This window comes from Dendrobates tinctorius, unplaced genomic scaffold, assembly GCF_039654945.1.
Source record: "Dendrobates tinctorius isolate UK_male_01 unplaced genomic scaffold, ASM3965494v1 ptg000193l, whole genome shotgun sequence".
In the NCBI taxonomy this organism is placed as follows: Eukaryota; Metazoa; Chordata; class Amphibia; order Anura; family Dendrobatidae; genus Dendrobates; species Dendrobates tinctorius.
Window position 1 is genome coordinate 1,668,521 of NW_027361860.1, and position 27,291 is coordinate 1,695,811.

The 27,291-nt window shown below is 41.6% G+C and overlaps 1 long non-coding RNA gene across 1 annotated transcript in view; it reads left to right on the forward strand.

Annotated features, from left to right (window-relative positions):
- LOC141055981 (uncharacterized) overlaps window positions 1-12,808 on the forward strand; it is a 29,655-nt gene extending 16,847 nt beyond the window's left edge. Inside the window, exons 2-4 of the long non-coding RNA XR_012221558.1 lie at window positions 9,395-10,130; window positions 10,318-10,383; window positions 12,727-12,808. This is a non-coding gene — a long non-coding RNA (uncharacterized lncRNA). The remainder of the gene's footprint in view (window positions 1-9,394; window positions 10,131-10,317; window positions 10,384-12,726) is intronic.
- Window positions 12,809-27,291: the final 14,483 nt, after the last annotated feature.

Consider the following 27,291-nt stretch of genomic DNA (forward strand, 5'->3'; position numbering starts at 1 on the left):
TGATGGTGGGGGTGCATACCCACCGTCAGACACACCGGCGTACTATGAGGGGCCCTGTGCCAGTACTGCCGCCCACGAGTGGGTCCCCCCTGCTCGCTCAGGGCACCAGCACTTGCAATACTTACCTCTCCCTGCTCCACCACTGTGTAGTCTGGCCTGTTAAATATTTCACTGGGACTGCCAATACAAATTTGGTGAAATGATGGTTAAGACGTAGCTATGCCCTGTCCTGCTGGGCTCTATCTTCAGATGATTAATGGCTTCCATTTGTTATGGACGTAGACTCACAATGAGATGCAGTGGTGGTTTATCATCAGCTTTCACGGTTTTCTGACTCACAGACATGTGACATTCCTGCCCACATTTTTAAATGTGTCCTCTCATGCCAATCCAATCCTACGGCCTGTGACTTGTGTCTTTTGCACTCCAAAGCTACCTGACAGATCATGATAGGCAGTGAGGACCATGTCTACATCTCTCCCTGTGACCAAAATTTGATGGAGACGAGTAATGGTGATGTGATCCACAGTACTGCGATACAGCAAACCTTTCTTCACAAGAACTGTTTTCGCTGTCTCCACAGACAAAGTAATTGAGGGTCAGTATCGCCTCTGAGAATTCTCCCAGAAGTTTTTACCGTGATTGCAGAAATTTTAGAATTACTAATCACTTGACTTTCCGTCTGCACTTGTATCCATCTCATTTCCTCTTGAGGAGAGTCTGGACTGTCTTACTGAGACTGAAATATATATGAAGATTGAAAAATAGCCCAACAGTGTATACTGGTGTACGCTTCGAATACATAACCCTTTTTCTACTTTTTAGATTCTTGTCTAATCCATACTGAGGCTGTGAGTGTCTTTGTCGGACTCCGGAAATATACACGCAGACTTTTAATGTTTAAACTATGCTATATATACCTGTTATCGGGTAATACTGTACCCTTTCTCTGCTTTCTACAATCTTGTGAAATCCATACTGGGCCTGAGAATGTCTGAGTCTGCCTCCTGATTAGAGTTGAGCGGTGTTCGAGTCGACCTGTTCGCCCTGTTAAAATTCCAGCTGTTTTGGGAGGTGTTCGAGCCATTCGTCGAACTCGAACACTTTGCTTAAAATTCGGCTGTTCAAGGTTCCGTTCGAGAACGGTTCGTTCACCAAAAGCGTAACTTCATTTTCACATTAATAATGGTTTTCAATGTTAATAGACTGTTTCATGGCATAGTAGTGGTGTGTGGCTGCAAGCGGTGTAGTACACCTGTCAAGGAGCTACGCCTTGTGTGTTTATAATTATTTTTTACCGCATCTTGTCCAGAAAATCCTTTTGGGCCTTGTAGCACTGTCTACTACTCAGCAGAGGAGCCCACCAGTAAACCAAGCTATGCCGCCTGTTTATGTAAGAACTCCGTGCTACTAAGCATAGGAGCCCAGCTGTTAAGGAAGCTACAGCATCTGTGGTTTGTGCCCTTTTTTTTTTTTTTTTCCCTTTTTTCTGTAATGCCGGTTAGGCCTAATTCCAGAATTCCGGTTGACCTGCACTTACTGGGAAATCGTCGTTCGCTGGGAAGAATTTTAATCCCAGATCCCCATCACTAATGGGGTTCAGCGGGTTATCTGCACCTGTAAGAGACACATGCTGGTCCTTTCAGTGTAGCGCGCATGCAGCCCCGAACATGTAAGGGCATGACAGACCTGTTATTGATTGATCTCGGTTGCCAGAGCCTCGCGTGTCCCTCTAGTAAGCTTGACGCATACTGCGGGGGCATGCCGGAGTCTCGTTCGTTAATGGAATTAAGCTGACAAATCGCTAGCATAACTAAAAACGGATATCCACCACCACCCACAGAATCAACAAAGCTTGCAATCTGTCCATCTTTTCTGTAGCTGGCATGGTTGAGGTTTCCTGGGTGGAGTCGAATTAAGCCGCAGGCTCCACTCCTGGTGGTGCCCTTCTGGACATTCCTTTAAGGTTCAGCTTTATAACCATACTGCCCCGGAAACCAATCACTTTGCCTTCATGGACGCTGTTCGGAGGTTCGTAGGAATAACGCCGCCCCATCGGCAGTTGGCCTAATTTATGGTGGGAAGTCCGACGGTATATGATCGTCTTCGATGTCAGATTTCTACAGTTTTTTGGTATTTTACATTTTTATTCTAGCCTTTCTTGACTTCATAAGGGCATGACATGCCTATATCTGTGTCTCCTCCTCCCCCTTTAACTCCTCCACCTCTTTTCTATATGTACTGTAGTTGCCGTTTTCCATATGTTATTTTTATAGTCTGAGCATTTTGTCTGCTTTGGGACACCTTTTAAGGTGTTTTGTAATTGTTTTCTATGTGTTTGTGTTTGCCTGCCATTGTTTTCAATGGTGTTCGACTTTGTTCGTCGAATGTTCGACAAACATTCAACGAACTTGCCTCGTGTTCGACGAACCAAAACTAACTGGAACACTAGCGGGGTGGCTCAACACTACTCCTGAATATATAGACATACATTTTTAATGTTTAAACTATGCTATATATACCTGGTATCTGGTGATACTGTACCCTTTCTGCCAGGAAGTCCTCCTCCACCCACCACTCTAAGTGTATCATTGACACCTGGAACATTGTCCCACGTGTGATTATTTCTTGTGAATCTTCTTGTTACTGTATATTGTGGTGTGATCCATCCTAAGCGTGTAACAGTCTGTGGGTTACTCCTGCAATTTAGATGTACATTTAAAAATTACCCCATCACTAGTGTATACAGCTCTACGCTTGTGATACATTACCCATTTACTGCTTTTTATATTCTGGTCTAATCCACACTGACCACGTGAGAGTTATTTTCTGACTGTATAAATAAATACTGAGATTGACAACAATGACCCCTACACTGTGTACAGATGTACTCTTCAGATCCATTACCGTTTTACGGCTTTTTATATTGTGTTGTAATCCATACTGAGCCTGAGAGCATCTGTGTCTGCCTCCTGAAATATCTACGGAGATTTAGAATGTTTAAACTATACTATAAATACCTGCTATCTGATGATACTGTACACTTTTTCTACTTTTTATATTCTTGTCTAATCCATACTGAGTCTGTGTGCATCTCTGTGTTACTGATGGTATATATAGGGAGACTGACAATCATTCTTTGACTGTATAGAACTGTACGCTTATGATACAGTACCATATATCTGATGTTATTTTGGGTTCATGTTCTGCATCATTTTGAAGTTTGGTGGAAGAGGCTGCGGACGTGGGTGTGGGGGGGCCAGCTGGTGCTGATGGTGGTGTTGCATTTGCTGGTAGTGGCAAAAGCACAATAGCAGCTAAGGCAGGAGGTGTTGAGCCTGCGTCATGGTCTGGCTCCGGAACGCCTGGAAGGCTACCTTTTCTGGCAGTAGATTAAACGCTTTTAAAGCCGGAGCATCAGTAACTGGTTTTGGCTTACTTTGCTGAAACAGACTCCAGCAATTATGCCCTCCTCTTCTGAAGTTTCAAAAAATGCAAGCACTGAGTCGTCAAGTGCTGGCTCCTGATCAGGAAGAACCCCTTTCCTTGTGTCCTTCACTCCCACCAAAAGTGAATGATGCAGCAGGCCACACTTCACATTAGTCAATGTAGCTCTTCCCACATAACATGCCTGGGTCATCAAGTCAAATCGTAAATTTCGCAGTCCAAGATGAATCTGACAAGGAATGTAGGAAGAACCAACAAAACCACCGAGAAAATGTCCAAAGTTACTTTATTGATAATTAGCATATATATAAATAAAATATGTATGAAGGGGGTCAATGCCATGGATAAGGCACTACCGGGGACCAGAATATATGATAACATAAAGATACATATATACACACAGATACAATATATTAATAAATAATGATAATATAAATATAATGATTATAAATATATAAAGTGACCATGCTATAATGTATTGCCAAATTTGTATTAATAAAGTGCAAGGTATAGATATAGTGCAGCAAAACGGTTGTGCAGCAATATACAGTGGGGCAAAAAAGTATTTAGTCAGTCAGCAATAGTGCAAGTTCCACCACTTAAAAAGATGAGAGGCGTCTGTAATTTACATCATAGGTAGACCTCAACTATGGGAGACAAACTGAGATAAAAAAATCCAGAAAATCACATTGTCTGTTTTTTTTTTTTTTCATTTTATTTGCATATTATGGTGGAAAATAAGTATTTGGTCAGAAACAAGCAATCAAGATTTCTGGCTCTCACAGACCTGTAACTTCTTCTTTAAGAGTCTCCTCTTTCCTCCACTCATTACCTGTAGTAATGGCACCTGTCTAAACTTGTTATCAGTATAAAAAGACACCTGTGCACACCCTCAAACAGTGACTCCAAACTCCACTATGGTGAAGACCAAAGAGCTGTCAAAGGACACCAGAAACAAAATTGTAGCCCTGCACCAGGCTGGGAAGACTGAATCTGCAATAGCCAACCAGCTTGGAGTGAAGAAATCAACTGTGGGAGCAATAATTAGAAAATGGAAGACATACAAGACCACTGATAATCTCCCTCGATCTGGTGCTCCACGCAAAATCCCACCCCGTGAGGTCAGAATGATCACAAGAACGGTGAGCAAAAATCCCAGAACCACGCGGGGGGACCTAGTGAATGAACTGCAGAGAGCTGGGACCAATGTAACAAGGCCTACCATAAGTAACACACTACGCCACCATGGACTCAGATCCTGCAGTGCCAGACGTGTCCCACTGCTTAAGCCTGTACATGTCCGGGCCCGTCTGAAGTTTGCTAGAGAGCATTTGGATGATCCAGAGGAGTTTTGGGAGAATGTCCTATGGTCTGATGAAACCAAACTGGAACTGTTTTGTAGAAACACAACTTGTCGTGTTTGGAGGAAAAAGAATACTGAGTTGCATCCATCAAACACCATACCTACTGTAAAGCATGGTGGTGAAAACATCATGCTTTGGGGCTGTTTCTCTGCAAAGGGGCCAGGACGACTGATCCGGGTACATGAAAGAATGAATGGGGCCATGTATCGTGAGATTTTGAGTGCAAACCTCCTTCCATCAGCAAGGGCATTGAAGATGAAACGTGGCTGGGTCTTTCAACATGACAATGATCCAAAGCATACCACCAGGGCAACGAAGGAGTGGCTTCGTAAGAAGCATTTCAAGGTCCTGGAGTGGCCTAGCCAGTCTCCAGATCTCAACCCTATAGAAAACCTTTGGAGGGAGTTGAAAGTCCGTGTTGCCAAGCGAAAAGCCAAAAACATCACTGCTCTAGAGGAGATCTGCATGGAGGAATGGGCCAACATACCAACAACAGTGTGTGGCAACCTTGTGAAGACTTACAGAAAACGTTTGACCTCTGTCATTGCCAACAAAGGATATATCACAAAGTATTGAGATTAAATTTTGTTTCTGACCAAATACTTATTTTCCACCATAATATGCAAATAAAATTTAAAAAAAACAGACAATGTGATTTTCTGGATTTTTTTTTTCTCAGTTTGTCTCCCATAGTTGAGGTCTACCTATGATGTAAATTACAGACGCCTCTCATCTTTTTAAGTGGTGGAACTTGCACTATTGCTGACTGACTAAATACTTTTTTGCCCCACTGTATATGTAAAATAATAAATAGTGCAACAAAACATATTAAACATAAAAAGAGCAATATGTGGCTCAAGTGCATACAATTGAAGTGAATCACTATAAAGAAGTTGCACAAAAACAAAAAGTGAAAATAAACAATCAATGTTGCATGTAATACCTATATGCTGCAGGGGTCCCCGAGATGTGCCAGCCCCGACGCGCATTTCGGCGTACTTTCGTCAGGGGGTGACGTCATCCAGGATTGAGGGTTTTTTTAAAAGGCAAGGTAACCAATGAGGGGAGAGTGAGTATGATATGATGCGCGCTAGCCTCATCTGCTGCCAGGCAACCCCACATCACTAGTCCACGTGTATCCCACCTACGTCGCAGCGGTATGATGCGGCGCAGAGGGACGCAGACAAAGCGGGCGGGATCCCCGGGAGAGTGACGTCAGGGCGTGTGCTACTCAATCCACTATCATTGGGCAATGTAGTCACATGGTACAAAGGTCCTGTGACTACCAACAATAGATAAGAGGCTCAGGATTGGATTAAAACCATCACATGGTACAACAGGTCCTACATCATGTAAACAAAAACCAATGAATAATAGCATATAATTACAAATATAAATTAAATAGTCATGAATAATAGATTATTGTAACTGGCCACAACATATACATAAATACATATATCCATCGGCACAAATAAAGGATAAATGCAAATAATAATAATAACAATGTGTATCAAAAACAAAATCAAAATAAGAAAAATAAAATAAATATGAAAATCAGAAAAATAAAAAATAATGAAAATAATAATAATAATAATAATAAATAATAAAAAATAAAAATAATAAACACTGTGTAATAATGAAAAATAAAAAATAAACAAAAAATAATATAAATGATAAAAATATATAGAATAAATTAAAAATAAATATATATAGAAAGGTAAGCCAGATAACTATAGTATAATTTGTTTCATTCTTTTTTTTCTTTATTCTTTGTTGCATTTTTTCACCACGGCAGCGCCACCTGACGAAGCCAGGATGCCACAGAGAGAAACCATCAAAGTAAGAAGAAATAAATTACTATAAAAATCAAAAATATATATATATTATAATATGTAAAAACAGTAGTGTTATTCATGACCATACTATATATATTTTTGTGTAGGACCTATATAATTAAATAAAAGTACAATAAAATATATGCTAATACAATGCCCATAAGAATAAGTAAGAACATATATAAAATATATAATGCTGGATGACAAGGTGGTCAAAGAAAAGGAACATAGCTGATACTCTCATTAAGGCCCAATGGATGTATTGAATTTAACATCGATATCCATCTAGTCTCCATCTGTGCTAATTTCTGACTTATTTTGCCTCCACGTATAGAATATGGAATCAAATCAATACCTCTGACACGAAATTTACTTGAATCACAGTTGTGAAATTGTTTAAAATGCCTCGGGATGGTTTTTAAGGCAGAAAGATCATTCTTGTTTTTTGCAGCATTAATCCCAATCACGTGCTCCCTTACTCTAACTTTTAGTTGTCTAGTGGTTAAACCCACATAGATTTTTGAGCACGGGCAGGTTGCATAATAAAGACTGTTTTAGTGTCACAACTGATATGATGTTTAATACAATAACTCTTAGATCCAGAAGAGTCGGTAAAAGTGTCAATTTTATCTATATTCGGACAAGCGACACAATGACCACATAGAAAAGAGCCATTTTTTTGTTGAATCTGTGACAAAAAAGTAGGTTTGGACTCATATTGATAATGACTTCTCACTAAAGTCTGCGAAAATGAGGATGAGTGACCTCATGGAGATCAACATCCGACACTGCGGAGACACCATCACATGTTTCTCAACGCAGTGATTCTAGAGCAATGCCCCATCCCTTATGGGAAATATGCAAAAACATGTAAATCAACAGCCACGAAGACACCATCACATGTTTCTCAACGCAAGCAATGACTAGCCAGGTCTTTCACCGGGAAGTAACAACCACGGGAAGGGCAGTCTCCAATGAAGGAAACCACCTATGCCAAAACATGGTATCCATCCACAGACAGCTGTTTCGTGGTATTGCCCCTCATCTGTGTGGAGTAGGAAACTGGCTAGTAGGAGCAATGCCTAGTAAAAAGACTGCGAAAATGAGGATGAGTGACCTCATGGAGATCAACATCCGACACTGCGGAGACACCATCACATGTTTCTCAATGCAGTGATTCTAGAGCAATGCCCTCATCCCTTATGGGAAATATGCAAAAACATGTAAAACATGTAATTGCTTGCGTTGAGAAACATGTGATGGTGTCTCCGCGGCTGTTGATTTACATTCTCACTAAAGTGTCACGAAGATTCCGAGAATGACAAAAAGTTATACTAGGATACTCCGTCAGATATTTTGACAGAGTTTGGTCAGCCATTAAAATAGGCCATGATTGTTGCAATATTTCCCTCAGCTTCTGATTTTGAATATAATTTGTAATAAACCGAACTACTGAGGATGTAGCCATCTTAGTCCTAGAATATAATAAGTCGTTTCTAGATGTGTATCTTGCTCTATTAAATGCTCTTTTAATTCAACGATTACTATAACCACGATCTAGAAAACGAGATTTCAATTCTTCAGCCCTCCTCTCAAAATCAAGGTCATTGGAGCATATCCTTCTAAGTCTCAGAAATTGACTTACTGGAATAGACCGTACAAGGGACATAGGATGGGAAGAAGATGCATGTAGTAAAGAGATTGTTGATGTTTGTTTTCTGTAGATATCGGTTTGAAGAATATTATTAACATAATGCCTAACCGTTAAATCAAAAAATTCAATACTACTACTATCATAATGATATGTAAGATGGATATTCAAAGAACTATTATTCAAATGTGACATAAATAGTTCCAAGGACTCAGCAGAGCCCTGCCATATGAAAAAAATATCATCAATGTAATGTGCCCATAATAGAACACGATACATTAGATGGGAGTCATCATCAGATGAAAAAAAGTCCCTCTCCCACAGCCCCAGGACACGTGGACTAGCAACATGGGGTTGCCTGGCAGCAGATGAGGCTAGCACGCGTCAAATCATACTCACTCTCCCCTCATTGGTTACCTTGCCTTTTAAAAAAACCCCAATCCTGAATGATGCCACCCCCTGACGAAGAGACGCTGAAGCGCGCGTCGGGGCTGGCACATCCCGGGGACCCCTGCAGCATATAGGTATTACACGCAACATTGATTGTTTATTTTCACTTTTTGTTTTTGTGCAACTTCTTTATAGTGATCCACTTCAATTGTTTGCACTTGAGCCACATATTGCTCTTTTTATGTTTAATATGTTTTGTTGCACTATTTATTATTTTACATATATATTGCTGCACAACCGTTTTGCTGCACTATATCTATACCTTGCACTTTATTAATACAAATTTGGCAATACATTATAGCACGGTCACTTCATATATTTATATTCATTATATTTATATTATCATTATTTATTAATATATTGTATCTGTGTGTATATATGTATCTTTATGTTATCATATATTCTGGTCCCCGGTAGTGCCTTATCCATGGCATTGACCCCCTTCATACATATTTTATTTATTTATATATGCTAATTATCAATAAAGTAATTTTGGACATTTTTTCGGTGGTTTTGTTGGTTCTATCTTATTGTACCGAGTCGTCTTGTTTATATTCAATGTGTGCTTATGTGTGTTGAATTGACATCATATTATTGCATTTTCTCCTGGAGTATATTTTAATTTGTATATACTGTGTTTTGCACAGGTTTCTCTCTATGGACATGGATTTTAATGCCAAGGAACAATCCTGGCTGAGCCGAATTAATCAATTATTCGGTAGTGGTGGGTCTAATGCTAATGGCTCAGGTGGTCAAGGATTAGCTGATCTCTCTTCTAACATTAAAAATCTACATACACGCACGCGTTTATGGTGGAATAGGGCCTTTTTACAGAATTATGTTAGTCGTGATTTAATACCTAGGGGTTTACGTGTACGAGTGATCCCCTCCTTTCCCATTGAAGATGATGAATTTATAAAAAAAATTGGGAATAAATATGTAATAATGCTTCCAAAAAATTAATGGAATTATTAATTCATCTTAATACCAAAAATCTGACTAATATTGACTCACAATTGGAGAATGCCTGTACACTAGCTAGAAACCAGTTGACGGCAGAGAATCTCCTATTTATTAATACATCTATGGAAAAAAGTTGATTCATGGGTCAAGGAAATCCAGGAGAATCAGTCTCATAAATTAACTAGGGACATGAAGGATCGTCAATTAAATAAAATATACAACTGGAAGAGACCTTTTGTTTCTGAAAATACTCATATTCGGACAACATCTATTTCCTCTATACCTTCTTTGAGTGAATACTCTGATGCCTCAGCCACTTCATCCACATCATATAAAGATGTTGTTAAACGGAAACGTAATCTACGGAATTCACCACATAAGAGAAGAAAGGATCATTCTCTTCAAGAAAATCGGCTTCAGGTAATTAATTTAAGTATGCATCAACTCTCTGAGATAGATTTGAGAGTTCTTGGTAAAGGCCTTACTTTTTGTCCGGATTCACGTTTTGATACTTTTTCAGCTATCAAGGATTTACACCTATTTTCAAGAACATTAATGTTCAAAAAATATTTTCATGATGAAACAATACACGATCTATTTCCAACAGACGCGGAGCAGGAAGCATTACAGATATTGAATGAGCTGACTTTGGAACATTCATCTTGTGAAGGAGGTAAGGTCCCTTCTTCCATCAAGCCTCATTCTAAGAAATTTCCATCTTTTACTTCATGTTCAAATATTGATTTATTTGTGAAAATCGTAAGTGAAGAGTTTAAGAAGATTCCCCAGAACATTTCTAAAGGTAATCTGTAATATGAGGAACGTATGAGCATTGATAAATTAAAAAATTTACCAGACGTAGTTATAAAGCCTGCCGATAAAGGCGGCAATATTGTTATTTGGCCATCTCCATGTATGAAACTGACGTTTTCAAACAACTTCGTAATAAAGTTTGTTACAAAAAACTTTCATTTAACCCATTGTCCTCTTATGTGTCAGAGTTAAATAGTATTTTAAATGAAGCCATGGAAAGTGGTACTATAACCAAAGAATTGAGTCCGGCATTAACCATGAAAGAACCTTGTATACCTACTTTTTACCTTTTACCAAAGATTCACAAAAGCCTAACATTGCCCCCTGGAAGACCGATTGTATCTGGTAACTCTAATTTTTTGGAAAATGTAGGTAAATATATAGATTTTAAACTTAAACCTTTAGTAGAATGTCTTCCATCTTTCATACGAGACACTAGTGATTTTTTGAAGAAAATTGTTGGTTTACACATTGGTGATAATGCACTATTGGTTACATGTGATGTTGAAACACTATATACCAGCATCAGACACTCGGATGGTATACAAGCCACGAGATATTTTTTATCCATGTCAAATAATTCTCTTTCAATGGTTAATTTTATTAAAAAAGGTTCTTGAGTTTAGTCTGTCTCATAATTTTTTTACCTTTAAGGGGTCCTTCTACCTACAGCTCCAGGGTACGCTATGGGGGCGCCATATGCACCGGCGTATGCTAATTTATTCCTGGGGCTGTGGGAGAGGGACCTTTTTTCATCTGATGATGACTCCCATCTAATGTATCGTGTTCTATTATGGACACGTTACATTGATGATATTTTTTTCATATGGCAGGGCTCTGCTGAGTCCTTGGAACTATTTATGTCGCATTTGAATAATAATTCTTTGAATATCCATCTTACATATCATTATGATAATAGTAGTATTGAATTTCTTGATTTAATTGTTAGGCGTGATGTTAATAATATTCTTCAAACCGATATCTACAGAAAACAAACATCAACAAACTCTTTACTACATGCATCTTCTTCCCATCCTATGTCCCTTGTACGGTCTATTCCAGTAAGTCAATTTCTGAGACTTAGAAGAATATGCTCCAATGACCTTGATTTTGAGAGGAGGGCTGAAGAATTGAAATCTCGTCTTCTAGATCGTGGTTATAGTCATCGTTGTATTAAAAGAGCATTTAATAGTGCAAGATACACATCTAGAAATGACTTATTATAATCTAGGACTAAGATGGCTACATCCTCAGTAGTTCGGTTTATTACAAATTATAATATTCAAAATTTGAAGTTGAGGGAAATGTTGCAACAATCATGGCCTATTTTAATGGCTGACCAAACTCTGTCAAAATATCAGACGGAGTATCCTAGTATAACTTTTCGGCGTTCTCGGAATCTTCGTGACACTTTAGTGAGAAGTCATTATCAATATGAGTCCAAACCTACTTTTTTGTCACAGATTCAACAAAAAAATGGCTCTTTTCTATGTGGTCATTGTGTCGCTTGTCCGAATATAGATAAAATTGACACTTTTACCGACTCTTCTGGATCTAAGAGTTATTGTATTAAACATCATATCAGTTGTGACACTAAAACAGTCTTTATTATGCAACCTGCCCGTGCTCAAAAATCTATGTGGGTTTAACCACTAGACAACTAAAGGTTAGAGTAAGGGAGCACGTGATTGGGATTAATGCTGCAAAAAATGAGAATGATCTTTCTGCCTTAAAAACCATCCCGAGGCATTTTAAACAATTTCACAACTGTGATTCAAGTAAATTTCGTGTCAGAGGTATTGATATGATTCCATATTCTATACGTGGAGGCAAAATAAGTCAGAAATTAGCACAGATGGAGACTAGATGGATATCGATGTTAAATTCAATACATCCATTGGGCCTTAATGAGAGTATCAACTATGTTCCTTTTCTTTGACCACCTTGTCATCCAGCATTATATATTTTATATATTTTTTATTTTAGTATATTTTATATATGTTCTTATTTATTCTTATGGGCATTGTATTGGCATATATTTTATTGATTTTATTATATAGGTCCTACACAAAAATATATATAGTATGGTCATGAATAACACTACTGTTTTTACATATTATAATACATATATTTTTGATTTTTATAGTAATTTATTTCTTCTTACTTCTTATGGTTCCTCTCTGTGGCGTCCTGGATTCGTCAGGAGGCGCTGCTGTGGCGAAAAAATGCAACAAAGAATAAAGAAAAAAAGAATAAAAGAAATTATGCTATAGTTATCTGGCTGACCTTTCCATATATATTTATTGTTTATTTATTCTATATATTTTTATCATTTAGATATTATTTTTGTTTATTTTTTATTTTTCAATATTACACAGTGTTTATTATTTTTATTTTTCATTATTATTATTATTTTCATTATTTTTTTTTATTTTTCTAATTTTCATATTTTTTATTTTATATTTCTTATTTTGATTTTGTTTTTGATACACATCGTTATTATTATTATTATTATTATTTGCATTCATCCTTTATTTGTGCCGATGGATATATGTATGTATGTATATGTTGTGGCCAGTTACTATAATCTATTATTTATGACTATTTAGTTTAAATTTGTAATTATATACTATTATTCATTGGTTTTTGTTTACATGATGTAGGACCTGTTGTACCATGTGATGGTTTTAATCCAATCCTCAGCCTCTTTTATCTATTGTTGGTAGTCACAGGACCTTTGTACCATGTGACTACATTGCCCAATGATAGTGGATTGAGTAGCACGCACCCTGACGTCACTCTCCCGGGGATCTCGCCCGCTTTGTCTGCGTCCCTCAGCGCTGCATCATACCGCTGCAACATAGGGGGGGATACACGTGGACTAGCGACGTGGGGTTGCCTGGCAGCAGATGAGGCTAGTGCACGTCATATCATACTCACTCTCCCCTCATTGGTTACCTTGTCTTTTAAAAAAACCCTCAATCCTGGATGACGCCACCCCCTGACGAAGGTACGCCGAAACGCGCGTCGGGGCTGGCACATCCCGGGGACCCCTGCAGCATATAGGTATTACACACAACATTGATTGTTTATTTTCACTTTTTGTTATTGTGCAACTTCTTTATAGTGATTCACTTCAATTGTATGCACTTGAGCCACATATTGCTCTTTTTATGTTTAATATGTTTTGTTGCACTATTTATTATTTTACATATATATTGCTGCACAACCGTTTTGCTGCACTATATCTATACCTTGCACTTTATTAATACAAATTTGGCAATACATTATAGCACGGTCACTTCATATATTTATAATCATTATATTTATATTATCATTATTTATTAATATATTGTATCTGTGTGTATATATGTATCTTTATGTTATCATATATTCTGGTCCCCGATAGTGCCTTATCCATGGCATTGACCCCCTTCATACATATTATCAATAAAGTAATTTTGGACATTTTCTCTGTGGTTTTGTTGGTTCTATCTTATTGTACTGAGAGGTCTTGTTTATATTCCATGTGTGCTTATGTGTGTTGAATTGACATCACATTATTGCATTTTCTCCTGGAGTTTATTTTAATAAGGAATGTGGGTGGCCAGCCAGGGCAGTGGGGTTAATTGGTACTGTGCCTGTGTCTCAGAGGGATGTGTCACGTTGGTGGTGATGACCCGTTCCGTGGCCCTGGGCGTCCATGCAAAGGGGTGAATAACGTTTATAGGTGAATGATACGTGACACCACCTGTGGTTTCTGATCAGATTGACCTGCGCTGCTTTGTCGCTTCTCCGGAACAGATGTTGTGGTGCAGCTAAGATGTTGAAGTCCTGCACAGGTCGGGACATAGTCGCAGGGCAGATGAAAGAGTTGGTAGATGGTGTGCAGTGCAGGATGTAGCAGAACCGTGTGCCAGGTGCAGGAGAAAGATGACAGACACAGTAGTGCAGTTCCTTTACCTGTACTTGGTAAGTGCCGTCCAGGACCCAGAGTACAGATGGAGGAGTTGGTCGGCCTGAAAGCAAATTTGGAATTCTCTCTCTGCAGATAGGTAGTGTGGCCTCCATTCTAGCACTTATCTGAGGTACTCGCAGTACTGAGTTCACTGAAGTTCCCCCTGTTAACTCTCTTTTTGAACTTTCTCGTATGGCAGGCAGCCATAGCCTTTTCCTTCTGGCTCACACACGTTGCTGCTGGGGCCTCCGAGCCTTAGATGGGAACAGAGCATTTACTTTCTCCAGTTTCTGCTGCAGGACAGTCAGTGTCCCTTACAAACTCGGAGACCGGAATCCCGACCATGCGCTCCAGCTAGGAGTGAGCCTTAACTCTGCTCATCCTCCAGCTCCCCTTCCCTTCACAGACTGCCCTAACTTACCTCCTCCCGACCACAGAGAGCAACTCCTCAGCAGTCAGGTTCAGAGGTCTCCTTGCTGGCCTGGAGAGGGAACTGTGTTGTGTGTTGGTTTAAATGTTAGAGAGATCCTTCGTTGCTCCCAAGCATGACATCACACTCCCTAGGAGGAAGGTAATGCCACTGTGGCGACCGTACTCCTGGGGGGCACCACAAGTGCACTGATGCTCAGCCACTGCTAGATGATTCTGCTGGTACATTGACCCAGACCACTACATTCCCCTCGCACTCTACACAGCCAGAATCTGACCCTGATGAAACTCAGGTTTCCTTTCCCGCATACTATACCACCTTACACGGTGACAAAGAGGAAGGTGCAGATGAAGGTCCAGGTTCCTTGAACAGGTGGGGGGAATACTCATGGGCGACGGCACTGGCACAGGGCCCCTCATAGTACGCAAATGTGTCTCTGCCGGTGGGAGGGCCCACCCGCCGTCTGACACACCATCATACTATGAGGGGCCCTGTGCCAGTGCCGTCGCCAACGAGTGGTCCCCCCCTGCTTGCTCAGGATCACAGCACTTGCAAAGTTGAGATACTTACATCTCCCTGCTCCACCGCCGTGACATCTTCCACATTTCCTGACAGTGTCATTCTGGTCAGAGCGCGATGACATCACGTCTGTGCGCCCTCTGCCTAAACAGTCCAAGTTCAGAGAGATGGGAGATGGGGACGACGAGGAGTCCAGACTAGTACAGGGATTCCCTAGCGAGGAAACTTAATTGTTTTAAAGGTTGTGAGCACTATACTCTGGAGAATGATATATGGGGTCCACCATACACTGGAGCATTCCAAAGGTGGATGTCAGACACAGGAGCAGCATTTACAGGGCCCATTATACACTGGAGCAATAGAAATGAGGCCCATTATATATACCCACTGCTAGATGATTCTGCTGGTACATTGACCCAGACCACTACATTCCCCTCACACTCTACACAGTCATAATCTGACCCTGATGAAACTCAGGTTCCCCTTCCCGCATACTATACCACCTTACACGGTGACAAAGAGGTAGGTGCAGATGAAAGTGCAGGTTCCTTGTGCAGGTGGGGGGGCATACTCATGGGTGACGGCACTGGCACAGGGTCCCTCATAGTCTCCCACCTGCCGTCAGACACACCACCGTGCTATGAGGGGCCCTGTGCCAGTGCCATTACCAACGAGTGGGCCACCCCTGCTTGCTCAGGATCACAGCACTTGCAAAGTTGAAATACTTACCTCTCCCTGCTCCACCGCCGTGACGTCTTCCACGTGTCCTGACAGTGACATTCTGGTCAGAGAGTGCGATGACATCACGTCTGTACGCCCTCTGCCTAAACAGTCCAAGTGCAGTGAGATGGAAGATGGGGACAACGAGGAGTCCAGACTAGTACAGGGATTCCTTAGCGAGGAGACTTATTTAATTGTTTTCAATGTTGGGACAGTTATTTTTGGGGAGCACTATACTATGGAGAATATGAGGCCCACCATACAATGGAGCATTCCAAAGGTGGACATCAGACACTGGAGCAGCATTTACAGGGCCCATTATGCACTGGAGCATTAGAAATGGGGCCCATTATATATGGAGCATTATTTGGGCCCATTACACAGTGGAGCTTCATCCATTGGGACCAACATATACTGTAGCATTATGTAGAGCTCATCATATACTGTTTCAAACATTATATGGGACCAATGATTCTGTATGGAGAAATATATGGGTCTCATTACTCTGTATATTGCACTATGCGGTGGCCATAATACTGTATGGAGTAATATACTGTCCGTTTTTGGAGCTATTGGAGAATTTAAAATGGATATCAGTCATGAGATGTAAAAAGTGAAGTATTTTTCATTGTACTATACCGCTATTTCTCTGCCGTATCAGAGGATCATGAATTATGGCATGTGTTAAAAGAGCCCAGAGACACTCTTTGGCCCAGGGCCCATGAAAATCTGGAGCCAGCCCTACTCCCCCCACAACTTTAGCCAAATAACCCCCAGTTTTCAATGCCTAACTATTATTATAAAGTAAAGGTTGACAAGCTTAAGTAATAAGAATTGATGTTTTTGGCATTAAAATGGGCACTGTAGGTGTGTTTCCTGTCCTCCACTCCCTGCCGACCTTGGTTCCCCATTGACTTGCATTGGGTTTCGCCTTTCAGTCGGCCTTCGACTTTTCACGATAATCGGCTGATTTCGTTCGACCCGACTTTTGAGAAAGTCGGGTTTCATGAAGCCCGACTCGACCCGAAAAAAGGCAAAGTCGCTCATCTCTACTTCTAACCCTTCATTAAAGGGGATATTTAGGACTTTATGCAAAACAAAAAATGTACCTAAGCACTTACAGGCAGGTAATTGCAAGTCAACTGCCTGTTGTGTCTTGTGCTGTTCTTCCCCAGCACAGAGTGGTCACAGACGCTCCTGCTAGGGATTCAGCTACCTCTGCTGACGTCATGTCTACAGAGCGGAGGCTTTTCTTCTCCATTGACAGGATCTCTGCCAACATCATTCTGACTGATAGCCGGATTCCCCTTGCATAACTGGAGGGAGCTGGCTGTCAATCAGAATGAGCTGGAAGTCAAACCATGTAACGTTGGCAGAGGCAGCTGACTCCTTGGCCAGAGTGGTCTGTGACCGCTCTGTCCTGGGAAATACTGGCACTGAGCACAACAGGCATGTAGGTAGTAACTAGTAATTAGGCACATTTTTTTGTTTTTACAAAAAGTTCCAGATATACTCTTGTGGGAGGATTGACCGAGCCAGTGGTGTCTCTAGCGTGTCTGGGCCAGCAGCATCAACGGGGCTGTCACCAAGGTTGCCAGGGGATGGACTTTTTGACCAGAGCAGACCTTGGCACCTAACTTAAGGGGGCAGGTCTCATATAAAGGGGATGGTGTGTGCAAAAACATTGGCTTTTGGTTGGTATCCAGCGTGTGCTCCAGCAAAAGGTTGACTCTCCGCTGACCGATGCCAATCTACAGGTCTGAGTTGCACCCTTCTATTCCCCACAAAGACAGCCTGGGTACTTTCAGAGACTGTTTCCTCACTGACCTCTGACTTCTACAACTCCAACCGGTCTGGACCATTGACAATTGCGGATACGCTGGGCAGTACTAATCCTCTGATGCGCGTTGTCTGTAACAGTGAAACTGCGGCCATCACTCTTGGATTTTGTACACCTATTGTGGAGTTTCAGCCCTCCTCTTGGCCAACAGCTTGTTACAGGACCACAAGATCACATGTGCGTGGAACCAGAACACTTCACCGTCACTCAGACTGTGCAACACTTCCCTCTGGGATCATATCAAAGACTTCTCACGTCACCTCCAGCGCCATTGTGGGATTTTCTAGCCTCCGCTGACCAGGAAACAGAGGCTGATAAGTTAACTCGTTATTTGACCCTCTTTTGTTCCTCTATCCCTGATTACCCTGTGGGTTGCTAGATTCCCTTACCCCCTCACTCACTGTGTGGAGTATTTACTGCTCTTACCTCTCTGCTTAACATACCCATTAACTCTTGCTCTGCCTCCTGCTCATCACTGCATCCCGCACTCCTGCTAGTACCTTACACCCTTTAAAACTGGGATACAAAATTCTGCTCTTTATGAATTGAGGCTGTAATCTTGTGTAACTGTTTGCAAAGAAATAAAGAAACTCCATACAGCACTGCCATTCTAGTGGCCTCACTACAGAGAAGACTAGATCAGAGTTACTGTTTAGAAGTTAGCGATATTTAGGTGGTAAAAACACACTTTTTCATTCCTGTCATGTCACTTTGCATTAATTCCTGAAACTCACCTGAAGGGTAAATAAACTGCCTGACAGAAGTTTTCAATATGTCAAGAGGTGCTGCTTTAATAATGGTATCACTTTAGGGGGGCTTCCAATATATAGGACCCCCAAAGTCACTTCAAACCTGGATAGGTCCCTAAAAATAATTATTTTGCAAATTTCCTTGGGAAAAGGAAATATTGCTGCTGCATTTTTAAACCTCCAAAATGGCTAACCAAATAAAGTAGCATTTTACAAATGGTGCCGATTTAAAACAGACATGAGGGAAATGTTATTTATTAATGTTTGCTATGAGATGACTATCTGGATTAAAGGGAAAATCATTCAAAGTTTGAAAATTGCCAATTTTTTACATTTTTGTCAAATTTATGATTTTTTTATGAATAAACACAAAACATAATGATCTAAATTTACAAGTAACATAAAGTATAAAGTGTCACGAAACAACACTCTCCAAATCAATGGGATATGTTGAAGCATTTCAGAGTTATTACCACTAGAGTTGAGCGAAACGGGTCGAAAAATTTCAAAAGTCTCCGACTTTTGGTAAAGTCGGGTTTCATGTAACGAAACCCGACCCTAGGGTGAGGTCGGCCACGAGCTCGGCGACTTTAGTGCCAAAGTCGCGTTTTAAAAGTTTGCTTTCCACGCTTTTTCAGCCAATCAGGATCCACGGACACTGTGGGCAACGTGATGACATAGGCAGGGGTCACCACCATCTTTGAGAAGGGCATGCAAGTGATTGGCTTGCTTTGGGAGGCGTCACAGGGGGTATAAAAGGGCGTGCACGCCGATGGCCATGTTATTCATGCTGATCTCAGAATAGGGAGAGTTGCTGCTGCTGCTGATTCTGTAGGGAGAGCATTAGGCAGGGAAGAAGATACCAAAACCAGGGGAAGAGTCTTGAGGAGATCATTTGCATATTCCCAGTGCCTTCTGGGATAAGTGAAGAGTCTCCGCGAGCTCAACGATCACTGGGTTTTGGCCATTGCAGCTGAAAAGAGGAAATCGGAAAACCAGGGGAAGAGTCTTGAGGAGATCATTTGCATATTCCCAGTGCCTTCTGGGATAAGTGAAGAGTCTCCGCGAGCTCAACGATCACTGGGTTTTGGCCGTTGCAGCTGAAAAGAGGAAATCGGAAAACCAGGGGAAGAGTCTTGAGGAGATCATTTGCATATTCCCAGTGCCTTCTGGGATAAGTGAAGAGTCTCCGCGAGCTCAACGATCACTGGGTTTTGGCCGTTGCAGCTGAAAAGAGGAAATCGGAAAACCAGGGGAAGAGTCTTGATGAGATCATTTGCATATTCCCAGTGCCTTCTGGGATAAGTGAAGAGTCTCCGCGAGCTCAACGATCACTGGGTTTTGGCCGTTGCAGCTGAAAAGAGGAAATCGGAAAACCAGGGGAAGAGTCTTGAGGAGATCATTTGCATATTCCCAGTGCCTTCTGGAATAAGTGAAGAGTCTCCGCGAGCTCAACGATCACTGGGTTTTGGCCGTTGCAGCTGAAAAGAGGAAATCGGAAAAGACCTATCGGCGCACGAATTTGGGCTCATCTTTCATCGTTTTTAAGAAATCTCAAGATGGAAGAGGCCAGGAGCCATTTGGTGAGCTGCATTTCTTGCTACATGTTCACAGACTTACCAGTGGAAAAGCCAAACTTCACATGCCACAAATGCAAGCTTGTGTCCCTGTTGGAGGAAAAGTTGCAAAATCTCGAAGAGAGGTTAGCTACGTTGAAGATCATTAAGGAAGGTGAAGAGTTCTTGGACAGAGCAGAATTATCTCTTCATGTTACAGAAAGAGAAGAAATTCGAAGTGCACCTGAAGAAACAGAGGAATGGAGACATGTGACCCAGAGAAGCAGGAGGATCAGGAGGCAGTCAGCACCCATACTGCTCAGAAACCAGTACCAGGCTCTCACGCAGGAAAACAATGAAGAAATACATCAGGATAAGACTTTGCCAACAAGCAGCAACCTTGTACGCCTTCAGAGTCCTCCTGGATGGAGAAAGAAAAATGTTGTGAAGAAGAAACGGAGAGTGGTGGTCATGGGGGATTCCCTGTTGAGAGGAACTGAGGCCGCTATCTGCAGACCGGATATAACTTCAAGAGAAATGTGTTGTCTTCCAGGTGCAAAAATTAAAGATGTGTCTGACAGGATATCAGGACTCTTCAGACCTACAGATGACTACCCATTCCTGCTACTACATGTGGGGACAAATGACACTGCAAGAAACGACCTGGAAACCATCTGCAGATACTTTGAAGACTTAGGCAAGAAAGTGAAAGAACTGGGAGCGCAGGTGGTCTTCTCTTCCATCCTCCCAGTGGATGGCCATGGAACAAGGAGGTGGAATAAGATTCTGCAGGTGAACAACTGGCTACGTCGATGGTGCCGTCAGCAACGATTTGGATTTCTGGATCACGGAGTGAACTACTTATACGATGGACTACTTGCTAGAGATGGGGTGCACCTTACGAAGACTGGTAAGCATGTATTTGGAAGTCGCCTTGCTACACTTGTAAGGAGAGCTTTAAACTAGAACAACATGGGAAGGGAAGCAAAAGACCAGAAAAAGCCATACACCTGACAAATGCTATTGAGAACTCTGCTATTAGAAGTGGAAAGGAAGAACAAAGACGAAAGAATCTAATTAATAAAAATATTGGAGAAAGGGAAACCAATCACAAACTAAAATGTTTCTATACTAATGCACAAAGCATGGGCAACAAACAAGGAGAATTGGAACTACTAACACAGGAAAAGAAATATGATGTCATTGGAATCACTGAAACTTGGTGGGACAATACACATGATTGGAATACAAGACTAGAAGGATACAACTTATTTGCAAGAAACAGACTTGATAAACGAGGAGGGGGTGTCGCATTGTATGTTAGAAACGCGTATATCTGCACAGAGATTGAAGCTTCAGAGACTGGGAGTTCTGTGGAAACTGTTTGGGTAAGAATACAAGGACAGAACAATGGAAAGGACACCATTGTAGGCATTTACTACAGGCCGCCTGTGCAAGCTGAAGCTATGGATGAACTCTTTATGCATCAAATGGCCAAGTTCTCCAAAAAATATGACATAGTTGTCATGGGAGATTTCAACTATCCAGACATTTGTTGGGAATCTCTCTCAGGCAAAACTAACAGGTCAAGGAAATTCTTATCCTCTCTTGCTGACAACTTTATCTTCCAAAAGGTAAGGGAGAAAACAAGGGGAACTGCTACCTTGGATCTAATCCTTATAAACAGGGAGGAAATGGTTGAGGAGGTAAAAGTGGCTGGGACCCTAGGAGGTAGCGACCATGCTATTTTAGAATTTTGGATAACTAGAGGCGGAAGACCTGTGAAGACTCAGACGTCAAGGTTAGATTTCAGAAAGGCAGATTTTAAGGGATTCAGAAAGAGAATTGGAGGGATCCAATGGCTGGATATCCTTAAAGACAAAAATGTCCAGGAAGGATGGGAAATCTTGAAAAATGAAATTCTCAAAGCACAGTTGTTAACAATTCCGAAAAGAGGGAAGAATAGGAAGCAGTTAAGGAAACCAGGATGGATGAACACAGAACTTAAGCACATGCTAAAAAGGAAGAAAAAAATGTTTATAAAATGGAAAGAGGGAGGCATATCTAAAGAAGAATATAATGCTGTCTGCAGAACCTGCAGGGCACAAATCAGATTATCTAAAGCTGAAAATGAATTGAGGCTTGCAAGAGATGTCAAAAGCAATAATAAAGGATTTTGGGGATATGTCAAAAGTAAAAGAAAAGTCAAAGATGCTATAGGATTTTTACAGGATGAAAATGATGAAATGGTAAGACAGGATGTTGAGAAGGCTGAACTTTTAAATTCCTATTTTGCATCTGTTTTCTCTCAGAAAGGAAATGTAACATCAACTGTTATTCACTGTCCTATTAAGGGAATAGAAGAATCCAGGATATCTAAAAACAGACAGATAGTGAGGAAACACTTAGCTAGCCTAAATGAATTCAAGTCTCCAGGTCCAGATGAATTACACCCCAGAGTACTGAAGGAGATAGCAGAAGAAATTTTTGAACCCCTCTCTATAATCTTTGAAAATTCTTGGAGAACAGGAGAAGTGCCAGAAGACTGGAGAAGAGCAAATGTTGTTCCTATCTTCAAAAAGGGGAAGAAGGTGGACCCAGGTAACTATAGGCCGGTGAGTCTGACTTCTATACCAGGAAAGATCTTTGAACAAATTATTAAACAACATGTATGTCAATACCTGGATAAGAATGAAGTGATTAAACAGAGTCAGCATGGGTTTGTAACTAATAAGTCATGTCAGACTAACTTAATTTCCTTCTATGACGGTATCACTGATTGGGTGGATCAAGGAAATGCTGTAGATATAGTATATCTTGACTTCAGCAAAGCATTTGACAAAGTCTCTCATACAATCCTTTTTGAAAAAATGATTAAGTATGGAATGGACAAGGCAACTGTTAGGTGGATTCATAACTGGCTTAGTGATCGGACCCAAAGAGTGGTCGTAAATGGCTGCACATCCAGTTGGAAGAATGTCTCAAGTGGGGTACCACAGGGCTCTGTCCTGGGCCCTGTATTGTTCAACATCTTTATCAACGATTTAGATGAAGGAATTGAGGGTAAACTGATTAAATTTGCTGATGACACAAAGCTAGGAGGGATAGCTAATACTAGAGAAGAGAGAGAGGATTCAAAAAGATTTAAATAAACTGGAGAAGTGGGCAGCAACTAACAGAATGGTTTTTAACAGGGAGAAATGCAAAGTACTACATCTGGGCAATAAAAATGGAAAAAGCATATATAGAATGGGAGGAATAGGGCTAAGTGACAGCACATGTGAAAAAGACTTGGGTATACTAATAGATCACAGACTGAATATGAGTCAACAGTGTGATGCAGCAGCAAAAAAGGCAAATGCAATTCTAGGATGTATTAACAGAAGCATACAGTCTAGATCACGTGACGTCATTATTTCCCTCTACTCCTCTTTGGTCAGACCTCATCTAGAATATTGTGTCCAGTTTTGGGCACCACATTTTAAAAAAGACATCAACAAACTGGAGCAAGTTCAGAAAAGAGCGACCAGAATGGTGACCGGTCTGCAAACCCTGTCTTATGAGGAAAGGTTGCAGGATTTGGGAATGTTTAGTTTGCAAAAGAGAAGACTGAGAGGAGACTTAATAGCTGTCTACAAATATCTAAAGGGCTGTCACATTGTAGAAGGATCAACTTTATTCTCATTTGCACAAGGAAAGACTAGAAGCAATGGGATGAAACTGAATGGGAGGAGACACAGATTAGATATTAGAAAAAACTTTTTGACAGTTAGAGTGATCAATGAGTGGAACAGGCTGCCACGAGAAGTGGTGAGTTCTCCTTCAATGGAAGTCTTCAAACAGAGGCTGGACAGACATCTGACTGGGATGATTTAGCAAATCCTGCTTTGAGCAGGGGGTTGGACCAGATGGCCCAGGAGGTCCCTTCCAACTCTACGATTCTATGATTCTATGATTCTATGATTCTAAAAACTACTTCTGCTGCTAGCGATTTAGCCTGTACAACACACCAATTACTGTGCAGTGCAAGGGGAGGCTATATTTTGGTGCATCAGCTCTGTTGGTTATTAGGCTGCCTTTTAAGGCTTCCTGATAGCTGCATTGCTGTTTTCCCACTGCTCTGCAAACTGCTTTTTTAAAAGCAATCCAAATTTTTTTTTTGTCCTGGTGAGGTACTTAGCGTGCATTTTTTCACACCATACAGCAGTGTATGCTCCTCACACAGTACCGTGTAACGGCTGTTATCACGGCCACAGTGAAGCTATCTGTGTGTCACTCTGTAAGAATAAGTCGAGGACATGTTCCATTCTTACAGACCGCCACCTTCTAGTTTTGTCTGCTTTTCAAACAGCTAAGTATATTTGCTGTTTGATCACATTCAAAACTATAGAGAGACAGCGTGTGTCAGTCCGTATACTTAAAAAACATGGATCTTGACAATTTTACGGACACCGGACAGCGGTGTACGTGAACGCTCCTCTCTCAGTACCGTGTAACTGCTGTTATCACGGCCACAGTGAAGCTATCTGTGTGTCACTCTTTAAGAATAAGTCGAGGACATGTTCCGTTCTTACAGACCTACACTCTAGGGAGATTCCTATTCTGCCCAATTCTATATATACCTTGTAGTTTGTCATACACTAGCCAATTTCTGCCTGTGACATAGCGGTGTGATATTCACTGGGCCTCACACAATCCAACAGTGTCCACAAGTGTGTTCAGAAATTCTACATCTCCCCTGTCCTATACTGACATTTTTCACACCTGCGGCATTGAGCCTGTGACATAGCGGTGTGATATTCACTGGGCCTCACACAATCCAACAGTGTCCACAAGTGTGTTCAGAAATTCTACATCTCCCCTGTCCTATAGTGACATTTTTCACACCTGCGACATTGAGCCTGTGACATAGCGGTGTGATATTAACTGGGCATCACACAATCCAACAGTGTCCACAAGTCTGTTCAGAAATTCGACGTCTCCCCTGTCCTATATACACCTTGTACCTTGTTTTACATTACTATATAGTTTGTGGGATTTTTGTGTACATTTTTACCAAAAATGAGGAAGGCTGGTGGAAAAGGCCGTGGAATTGGGCGGGGGTTGCCAGCTGGTAATGATGGTGTTGGTGGTGGATCTGATGGTAGTGGCAAAAGCAAAATAGGACCGAATGCAGGAGGTGTTGAGCCTGCGTCATCGTCTGGCTCCACAAGGCCTCGAAGGCTTAGTTTTCTAGGAGTTGGCAAACCGCTTTTAAAGCCAGAGCATCAGGAAAAAGCTTTGGCTTACATTGCTGACTCAGCCTCCAGCTCTATCACCTCCTCTTCTGAAGTTGTAAAAAATAAAAGCACTGAGTCGTCATTGGAGGGTCATGTTCATGAACCACACCTTTCCTTGTGTCCTTCACCCCAACCAAGATTGAAGGATGACGCAGGCCATTCAGCTGATTACTCCATGGAGCTGTTTTCACATACCATGCCTGGGTTATCAAGTGAAATGGTGAATTACCCAGGCCAAGATGAATCTGACATGGAGTGCACTGATGCACAGCCACTGATAGATGATTCTGCTGGTACATTCAGTCAGAGCACTACATTGTCCTCGCAGTGTAATGAGCCAGATTCTGACCCTGATGAGACTCAGGTGCCCCTTCCTGCATACTATACCACCATACACGGTGACACAGAGGAAGGTGCACATGACATTGAAGAGGAGGTGATGGATGACCCAGTTGTTGACCCAGATTGGCATCCATTGGGGGAAGAGGGTGCTGCTTCCAATAGCTCAGATGAGGAGGAAGAGCATCCACAGCAGACATCGACATCGCAACAGATGTTATCTGGCAGGCCCGGAGCACTCCAAAGACAGGTTCCAAAAATCAAAAGAGTTGCAGGACAGCTTGTCCAGATGGTCAAAATAGCACAGCGTGCTAGGCCGCAAAATGTCTTCCAAAGTAGGAAGAGTGCAGTGTGGCACTTTTTTGAACAAAATCCTCATGATCAGGCCAAGGTTATCTGTAAGAAGTGCGCAAAGACCTTTAGCCGAGGGAAAAATCTGAAAAATTTGAGTACCAGTTTCATGCTTAGACATTTAGCCAGCATGCACTTGCAAGCGTGGACACAGCATGTATGTATGTACCTACCTACTGTCAATGTAATGCCTTTATGCATCTGTATCTGTACTTGTTCCTGCCTTGCTGCTGTAATGCTCTGAATTTCCCCATGGTGGGACGATTAAAGGATTATCTTATCTTATCTTATTTTAACACCAAACCTCAAGTACCACATGTGCAACTGATCACAAAGAAGGTAGTCAGCAATGCTACATTGTTTCCCCCACTGTAAGCCCACCAGTTAGCACAGCAGCAAATGTTGAGGTGTCATTGCAAGGCCAAAGCAGTCAGGGAATACCACAGTTATATCCACGAAAGACTGAATCTAGGCCATCAGAAAGAACACCAACTCCATCACCATCATTAACCCTCTCTCAGTCCGCCCTGTCAACCGCTAGTTCCACCATATGCAGCTCTCAAGTCCAGCTCACCCTCCCAGAGACTATGAGTAGGTCAAGAAAGTACTCAGTCTCTCATCCGTGTACACTGGGTTTGAACGCCCACATTGCCAAACTAATCTCGTTAGAGATGATGCCCTATCGGTTGGTGGAAAGCGCAGCTTTCCACGAACTCATGGCCTATGCAGTACCACGCTATGACCTACCCAGTCGCCACTTCTTCTCTCGCAAAGCCATCCCAGCCCTCCACCATCATGTGAAAGACCGCATTGTCCATGCACTCAAGCAGTCAGTGAGTGGAAAGGTGCACCTCACAACAGATGCATGGTCCAGTCGGCATGGCAAGGGCCGTTACGTGTCCATCACTGCGCACTGGGTTAATGTGGTGGATGCAGGGTCCACAGGGGACAGCGGTGGTGGGACAGTGCTGCCTAGCCCACGGTATAGGAAACAGTTGGCTGTAGGCGTTCGAGCCTCCTCCTCCTC